Source organism: Amblyomma maculatum, chromosome 10, assembly GCF_055883805.1.
Source record: "Amblyomma maculatum isolate TAMU_Amacu chromosome 10, ASM5588380v1, whole genome shotgun sequence".
Taxonomy (NCBI): domain Eukaryota; kingdom Metazoa; phylum Arthropoda; class Arachnida; order Ixodida; family Ixodidae; genus Amblyomma; species Amblyomma maculatum.
Genome location: NC_139353.1, coordinates 14,883,063 through 14,892,790, shown reverse-complemented (window position 1 = coordinate 14,892,790; position 9,728 = coordinate 14,883,063). Strand labels below are relative to the sequence as shown.

At 43.0% G+C, this 9,728-nt stretch overlaps 1 non-coding gene across 1 annotated transcript; it reads left to right on the top strand.

Moving 5' to 3' along the window:
* The first annotated feature begins 6,635 nt into the window (after window positions 1–6,635).
* On the top strand, window positions 6,636–6,738 carry LOC146175656 (U6 spliceosomal RNA). The gene has a single exon (XR_014701639.1). It is a non-coding gene; the product is annotated as a U6 spliceosomal RNA (small nuclear RNA).
* The last annotated feature ends 2,990 nt before the right edge of the window (window positions 6,739–9,728 follow it).

The following is a 9,728-nucleotide window of genomic DNA, read 5'->3' as shown; positions in this document are numbered from 1 at the left end:
ACAAAGAGAGCGCCCGATTGAGCGGAGGACACGGCGGCGGCGGTGGCGATGGCGGGAAGTGTGAGGGGTTTCTAATTTGCATATACTAAAAGCGCGGGGAGGGATGCCGCTTCGATGCCGGCACTCCGCGGGCTCACGGCGCGACGCTAGTCCTCTTTTGGCAAATACGGGGCGCTAATTGAATTTGACCACCGATGGGGTCACGACCGCGCCAGTGGGCGACAGGTTAGGCCTAGTACGACGGCGGTAGTCTGCCGCGTCGCACGCGTAATGAGAGCTTGACGTCTATGTGGTGTTTGTAGGAGGCAATGTTCCCGCACACTTCTCTCGAGCCCTGTACAGAACGGGGAGCAGAACCATATAGAAGGGTCCGCCGAGTCTGCGTTTGACGCTGGGGTTCTGGGAAGGTTGACGAGAATTTGTATAGTTTAGCTCACCGAGAGCGGCGTACATTATGCATTACACGGATGAGAAATTACTGACTGTTGCGGTCAAGTCATGAATGAAATATTGTAGAGAGAGAGAGAGAGAGAGAGAGAGAGAGAGAGAGAGAGTAGAGACGTTAGGCAAGATGAAGTTACGTCGTAACTGGGAGGACCTGTCGGCGGACTATAGGAAGGTTGACGACTTCCCTGTGCTCACGATGAGCCCATTCGAGTAACTGTCTAAATGTTGGTCCGGAAAATGGATCGATATAATTGGTTACTATTATTCAAGCATATTCTCCAAGTAGAATATGGATGTAGCTTGAGAACATAGTGCGTTTTAAAAACCAAATCGAACAAAAATGATGCTGTTGAGGACCAATCAATATCAGATGCGCATAAAATGCGGATATTTAAAAATATTCGCCACCGACGCGAGTACTCGTACGATGCGAACAATCGTGCGATAGAGCGAAGCGCCATGCAGAGCGACGCAGTATACTGTCAATAACTTATGGATGTATAGCTACAGTACGCAGCCGTCAAAAAATGCAACACTGATGTTCAGTACGATGCAAGCTATACTAAATGACTAACTAGATTAATTATGACCGTCATGTTATACGTACACATGTTTAATGTACACATATGTAGGAAATGTAGGAAAATTACACACTTTCCTACACTGAAAACGAGAACTAGTAACTTATAGCGTGTCTCAGTGGATGAAAAGGGTGACGAGCTCCATACTTAGAACAACATGTATACATATCAAAGCGCGTTGGCAAAAAGCTCTGCAACGCCACGAAATCTTGAAGGCCTATAATGAACATGTGAAACGTCGTGAACCGAATGAACGGCGTTAAACGGCGCTGCGTGCCCTTGTTCCGGCATATATTATCACGGTAGTCTCCCGTGCAGCTTTGGAGTAAGCCCTGTTTTTGAATTACTCCCTGAAAAAAAAACAAGGAGGAGAAGGAAGATCAGGAGGAAAGGCAGCTGGGAGGTTAACCGGTAAAGGAACTGGTTTGCTACCCCGCACTGGGGGAGAGGGGAAGGTGGGTATAAAAGTTGTGGGTGAGAGAGGGATTGGTGAAGACAGTATACAGTCACATCACAGACATGTCACATCACATCACGTCACTGTCATATCACGTATCATAAAAAATCATAGCCTTTCGATCAGTCATGTGCGTTTCATAAAGCGGAGCAGTGCCTGGGAGGCCTTCACCGCAGACGATCGCCGTGGCCAGGGACCTAGGATCTTAATTTCAGTCAGTGGGCGTCCATCTAGACGCTCCAGCGCACGGCAGAAAAAAAAAAAAAAAAATCCCTTGAGACGAATTTTTTGGAATGTATTTAAAAATATGCGAACATATGAGATTCAATTTGAATAATTTTAAATACGCACTATTTGACGCGAAATAAAAGGGTGTTGGATGCGTTGCTGATGATATAGAATATTCGCACACTTGTATAATATGTAGCGGTCAACAAAATAAATAAGGGCATAACTTTTATAGGGGTCTGGTGATGAATAACATTTAATTAATAATAAGGGGAAGCGCTTGATTTGAAATTAACGCTTTTGTGCCAAATATTCGTCTCAGTCTTAAGGTGCACGCACATTACACCCTATCAAAACTTAATGGGCAGGTCTTCCCTCCAGGCAGAGTGAAGAGACTCGAAACGCAAGGAATGAGGGTAAAACACCTGTATTGTACAGCTAACTTTGTACATGATACAAATTAGTAAAATGGTTGCAGACTGCGCAGAACCACTCAGCCTCGTAATACCGGTATACTGATGGCTTGCGCAGCAGTTTGAACATTGGTCGACCCATATTCCAAACATTTTATATCGAATAAATTATGAACAGATTAGCCTTGTAACCATTGTATCACCAGTTGGCATATATACCTAGCTCCACTCGTAATCGAACATCACAACTCCAGCCCGTGAGGTGCACGCTGACCACTATATTGCAGCGGTAACGAATAAATATTGGCGAAAACTAACTAGCCCCCCCCCCCCCCTTTTGCTAAAACAATGTTTATTTTATTCAAAAGAAAATCCCCGATAAACTCCCGTAAACTCTTTCCGTCCTTTCTTATTTTCAGACTCGAACCGGGAAAGCCACAGCCTGGTTCAAAAATAGAAAGCCCGCCAGTTTTTCACAATCAAAAGCATTGAACAAACTAACAAGCATATTTACTTTTGATCGTTTGGTATCCTATAGCCGTGAGACACATTATACAATGAAAATATGTAGATCTGTCATCTACCTATAGGATACCTATGCGTTTTATCTTCCCTATACCCTTGGAAAGGGCATGAGAACCCAGTGTTCAATTCCCCCCCCCCCCTCCCCCTTAAACAACCCCATGTCCACTGAGATATCAAAACTCAAAATTACACAGTGTTGGGTGCCAGGTCACCGTTGCATACCAGACAGTGAGGAAGCTGATAGCCTTGCTTTCACGGTCAGCAGCTCTCCGAAATACGACAGACATTGAGAAAATACCATACCGGGACATCAAACCACACATTCGGAATATGATTCGACAACAACGGCAAAAAGAATGAAAAGAACACGGCAACCTGGAAAAAAACAAAGCTACATGAAATAAAGCAAAGATCGGAAGGTACACTACAGACAAAGGAGACAAATTTAAAGTATCTTTGGGCAGGCTGAGAACAGGATACATATACTTAACACATTCACCACATTGTTCAAGATGCGGGGACCGGCTTGCGATTGTCTACGTTCTATCTCGGAGACAATTGAACCAGAAAGGAGAAGACGTCATTTTTCCGAGTTGTACACGAATCAAATACCCGTGCACCCATCCATCTTTCTCGATGACCATGCAATGTTCCTTTTGAAGATAATTCTTATATTTTGATCGAAAGTAGACTTTTTACACCCATGTTTCTTACATACGTGGGCATGTAACCCGTTTCTCTTCCTTGAGAAAATGGCTGAGCTTTCTTTTCAATGTAACACATCAGGAACCTCTCCGTCTGTGTCATGGAAGCACTGTTGCTGAAACATCTTGGTCGTTTAAAGCATATGCATGTCTCCTTTTAATGTTTTGCACACACAAATCTTTCACACCACTAATGAAGTTTAAAACCTATACAACCTTAGACACCTCTGATTTATCATTCTACAAAACTTCACACCCAGCAAATTTTATTCAAATGAGTAGACTATATATTTACCTTGTGTTTGGTGCTCCTTATCCTAAAATGCCCTTGCGCCATTAAAATACGTCATCATCTCCATCATCAAAAACAGAAAGCCTAGCTGAAACATGAATATGTACACCTAACACAGCGCTCAGCACGAGACATGACGGTCTCCTCTAAACCCTTGGAGCGTTGGTGTTACATAACAACTTCAGCTATTGTCAGCCTCCAACATCTCACGTGTTTGCTGGAGTGACTACAAAAGCAAATGTGTTACGGTTTATTCGAAGTTCGAAACAAACGAAATAGTGAGCCACTCTTGTGCACCTATTTTACCACTTGACTGATGCCAGTATATTTATATGCCACATGAACAATAATGATTCACAGCTATGACCTTTTGAATGCCTACGAAGAACTGCGCTGTAAGTAAACGACGCGACAACATTCACAGTAAGCAAGATAGTCTATAAAAAGTCCACAAATAGCTATAGACCTTTTTATAAGGGAATGACGCAGATAAAGGATTGCGATCATTACTGAGTCCAATTAAGACCTCCGTCTTCATGAATGGCATCATGGGAAAGCAAGCAGCACAAAAAAAGAAAAAAAAAATCCGAATAATTAGAAGTCGTTCCTCACCACAGGCAAAAGTGTTTTTGTCTGTTCAGGATAGACTTTTTAATTGGAATTTGTCTCTCGGTTTACGAAAGTAAATTAGAGGCAAGGCTCTCGGATACAAATGATCAGCCCCTGTATATTTATGCGCAAGCAATTAGTACTAGTAATTAGTACATGTTACTGGAATGAGGAAAAGAAAAATTAAAGCGAGACTCACTGCTGATACAAAGAAGATAAGGCGTATAGGTAATAAACTGCATGCGAAATTAGTTCCACGCAGTTTGCTAAACTAAGAAAAAGAAGCGAGGTCGGGGAAGAGGGGACAGAAAGAAGGCGGGCAGCAATTTCGCTGTGCCGTATGTGGAGGCCGAGTAAGACATGGGCCTCTTATCTGACTATCAGGAACAACGCCCCTAATGCAATGTTTTGCCGCAGTTCGGGACAAAGTTAACTGTAGGCGGGGCCGGGACATTTTGGCCGAGGGTTGTGGTCGCCATTTTAACATGCACGGGCACTTTGTTGAGCGAAAACAGCGTTTGCGTGTATAAGCGCTTGTATACCACCCGCGTAGGACACAAGTTCGTGCGTGTGGTCCCAGATTTCGTTGTATTCAGCTTTAAAGTGGGTGTGTAGCGTGTTAGACAATATAGATATACGCCAGAAAGGCTCTGTGCCTGCCACACCTGTCCATTCATTTTGTTCTCTTTTTGTCCATAGAGCATTCGGCTCCGTTATGCCGTTTCTTTGACGGGTGAGAGGGCGAAAATGAGCTCTGTATACGCTATAAACTACAGAAGAGAGGGAGCGTAAGCATGATGAAAAATTTAGTACTCAATAAAATCAGGAAGAAAATAAGAATATAAATACCGCAGGAGCGTCAGAGTACAGCCGTCAGGTCGATTTACAGGCTATACTTTCTCCAAGAACATCTGTGATTATTGATAAATCATTCACGTAACACGATCCGATCAAAATTATCATTGATCTGGTTAAGTGTTTCTGCACTGAAAGAAAAATACCAAGCAGAATGGCCGATATTGAAAGCTAAAGACTTTTGATTAATATGAGCATACAACAATAAAAAGTTTCATAAAGAAGGCTCGTGTCGCTTCCTTGAAGCTCTCAGTCAATGACATCTTAGCGCCAGAGAGAATATGTGAAAACTGGCTTCCATGCCTTTACCTCTCTGACATAACGGCGACGCTTTCACATTGCCGTAAAAGCGCAAAGACACGCAGAAAAAGAACTGCGTCTTTTTCTCAACGTTTCGCTGGCTTTATAAGAGAGGAACTGGTATGAATAGATCGTAAAAAATTAAGGGATAAGTGGTTCGCAGCTTGCAGATGTCCGGCTAATCGGAGGACTGTCGGAGAAGCTTCGAGTCATGCAATGGGCGTAGTCCGGTTGAGAACATCGATGATGTCTCCGAAATGCTGTTGATATATATACGCGGTGGTTTGTGTTTCGATAACTTGTTTTCCGTGTACAAGTCTCTCTTATAAACACGTCACAGGTGCCATGTGCAGGTACAAAGGGTCTTCAAAGCTGGCGATGGCAGACATTCCCGTTTTGTCCATTCTGAATGTGTAAATGTTAAAATAAAGGGAAAAATTTTTCGTTTGATTTCACTCTCAATTAAGCGCGTGAGCACAGAAGGTAAGTTGCAAAAAAAAAAAATCCGCTCGTGAGAAACATGAACAACAGGTCAACGTTACTTATACACCTGTTCCATTTATCTGCCTAACTGCGGCTTTTTGGACAGTGTCTGTATACTTTATAGGTCTCAGCTTAGCGGCATGCAGGCAAGGGAATAAGTGACTACCTCCAAATTCTGAGGTTTTCATGGTTAATGTAGTTATATGGCACTGCAGATGAAGTTATGTGATGTTAGGAAGATAGTGAGAGACCGGAAAGCGTGGCGTGACATGGATAGGGTCACGAAGAGTCGGACACGACTGAACGACTGAACTGAACTGAACTGATGAAACATTTGTCAAGAACGTGGTCATGAGGATCGAGCCCGGATGATTTTGCTCGAACTTGTACAGCTGGCTCATGTACAACATTACTGGAAGTTTAAAGGCTGGCCATGCGCAACGAGCCACATAGCAGGATGCAGACGAAACCTGTACGACTGTTAACTTCTGAGAAAGTGTGTACGTGCTTTCGCTGACTGCTAGACTATGGCTGACACGAGGCGCTTTTTTGGTCTGACTACGATGCAATCGAGAAATAAGTAATTCCAAGACAATGTGCGCGTGAGCGCTAAAACGTAATTAAGCATTATATGCGAAAGACATTCGTATTGATAATAATATTGGTTGAAACAAAAACTTTGGCGGCATGCTTTCCTTGCCATCAATATTTACATAAATGTCACCGTACAGCGTACAGCTCGTACTTCCAAAGTACATATACGAAAATTGGAACGATACAGAGAAGATTAGCATGGGCCCTGCGCAAGGATGACACGCAAAATCGTGAAGCGTTCCACATTTTTTTTTTTTTTCGGATGATTTCAAAGACTACCCCACACCACTAGTTTATAGCTGGCAACCCATTCCTTTTGGCGATGGCGTCAAATGTTTGAATGGCCTGACGGGAAGAAGTTAAAATTCGATTTCCTTGCCGATAATGCGGCGGCCCGCATACAATGCTAGACTGAGCATAGCATCAATGTTCGTGACGCAGGATTTTTCTGAGTGTGCCTTTAGCGTGTTCAAAAACGCCTAGCATTTAATTGTGTGCTCGTATTTGTCGTCATAAAACTTTTCCCATTTTCTCATTGATCACGCTGCAGCTGCTTATGTGGAAGTTGCAGTGAAAGAATGGAACCGCATGAGAAGTGAGGGCAGAAAGATAGCGAACATTTTAAATGTAGCGTATCTGGCGCTGCGCGACCACATTTATGGCACGGCCCTGTGACGCGGCCGATAGCTGTACGACACGTGAAACGTGGTGGTGAGGGAAAACACCATCTCCAATTTAAGGGCATAAATAGACGAATGTGCCAAAATGGGCTCTTCTGCTCCCCTTCCTCAAAGCTACTGACCCTGTCGCGTATGTGGGACACAAAAATAATGAACACTTTTGTGTTCGCCGCAGATTTTGTAGCGGGCTTTTACCTAGTGCGGAGAGTGCACTCTTTTTTCAGAAAGTTGATGACATTATTTCCCCCCTTCCCCTTCCCCAGTGCAGAGTAGCAGGCCAGATTTGAATTATTCCGGCCAACCTCTCTGCTTTTCCTTTCAATAAATCCATCTATCTTGCCTGAGTAGTGTCAGGTGTCTTGACCAGGAGCTCCTTTTAGCTTGTTCAGCGTCACACCAGCTACGCGTCCTTGTCTGAACGCTTGCTATTAGCTTAGTCCTGAGAAAAAAAAAAGAAAAAGAAACTCTCTGTAATATTCCATAAACTCTGAAACAATTGAAGCACCTAAACTCTAACTGCAGTTATGGATAACACACAGTCACTCGAAAAGCTTACGCAGGCGTTTATGTGTGTATTTTCATGACAATTAGTGAGCATTTTTTAAATATAAACGAGATTGAAAGGATAGAATGCGTGAAAATTGCAGGTAACGCCTGCGAAGTCTTTTATTGCGATAGCAATACTACGCTAGGTTTCGACCCGTCGCCTGGTCCCAGGAAGGGCACGTTCGACCTTTAACAGCCGCAAAATAGACGAAAACGAAGAAGTTTAAGACGAAGGAGACTAAGACGAAGAAGACTAAGACGACAAAGAAGACGAAGATGAAGGAGAAGACGAAGAACAAGACGAAGACGAAAAAGATAAAGAAGAAGAACACGGAGAAGGCGAAGAAGAAGACGAAGAAGACTAAGGCGAAGAAGAAGAACATGAAGAAGGAGAAGACAACGAAGAAGACGAAGAACGCTCGGTCACCCGCAGCCAATGCTTTCGCTCGACATTCGGTTCAGCAGCACTGAACCCTTCTCATTTATATGTGGGCTGGTAGCTTATGCTCTCGCGTCATACTCTTGAAGGATGAGCTTAAGTGTCCCCAATAATGTAGCACCTTACACTCATAGGGCGTGATAAGGGAATAACGTAGCACCTTACACTGATAGACCGTGATAGGGGAACTACCGTAGCAGGCAAAAGAAGCTTCCTTCAACTATAGGGTTAAAATCAGAGCTAAAGCACAACAAAGTTCTTGTGCTAGCCTTTGTAAGATGATGTAAGGCAGAATAAAGCTTCAAATGGCTACCAGACTACTGCATATAGTGCTCGACAGCGAAATTGGGAGCGCATGTATAATGACGTCATATACGGCGGCGGATTTTTTAAAACACAGAAATGTTTGTTTTTAACAAAGAAGACAAACGCCACCGAATACCAAGACCTGCAAGTGTTGTTTGGCAGCATCCGAAAAAGCACGGCAAACCGTTGTCATTGGCAGCGAAAATATGACGGCCTCACTGAGCTTAACCGTGGTACTTTGACGCTACGTAGAGAAGCCTGAACTTCGGTCTGCGAATACAGTATCATTTGAAATGCTACAGCAAATAAACTTGGCGCGCTTTATCTTGAGGTACCATAAATTCGACCTAGCATCGCCGAATGCTCGAAAAAATATTTAGTTTCCGTTAAGGTCAATTGATAGCCAAGCCGCTGAAAGATGCTCTTTAAGCTATTCAGTGTGCCTGTATACTCAAGGTATGCAAGGTTCATATTAAGTATTGGAATATTCGCCAGCACTCGGTGCTATAATCATTTACTGAACCATCCAGTGTCAAAAACGTCGTCTATGCATGCAGACACTGAACATTTTGCTCATAGCGGGTGCTAGGAACCACTGCTACACAAAGTGTGAGATCTGTATTGTGTGTAGACATTATTTACCACTACCTAATATAGATTTACTCAAAGCGACACATGCGCGAACATGACTGATTGTTTTCCTTCTTTCCTGAGCTATAGGCGATCGTTTTGAATAAGTGACGTCGTCTTTAGGTCTCCATAGTTATACATAAGAATGTTAATTGCTCAGAGCCTTATAGAACCTACATCTAATGCGTCCAGAAAGAGCATTTGCGCGACTCAAATTTGTAAACAATTCTTCTCTTTCAATCTCTATACTAAAAAAAAAAAAAGACAACCATCATTAAAGCATGCCATGATCATGATATGTTTCGCATGCAAAACTACGGGTGTGCATTGTCTATTTTGGCATCTCTGTAGTGGTGTTTTCCTAAACATATGGGTGCATGCTTTACGTTCAGTGTGGTGATCATTGCACACTAAACAAATAAGGAGATCTACAAAATCTGAGCGCATGTGTAACAAGAAAACAACACCTACAGTGTTGTTTTGCAGAAAATCATAAGCGCAGCAAAAAAAAAAAAAAAAAAAAACACACACACACACAAAAAAAAAACACACATTAATGCATATTGTTTCCACTCGAAATTTTAATGCTGCTGCAGAAGCGATGAATTCAGAAGAGCAGCAGAGGTTGAAGAACCTTTG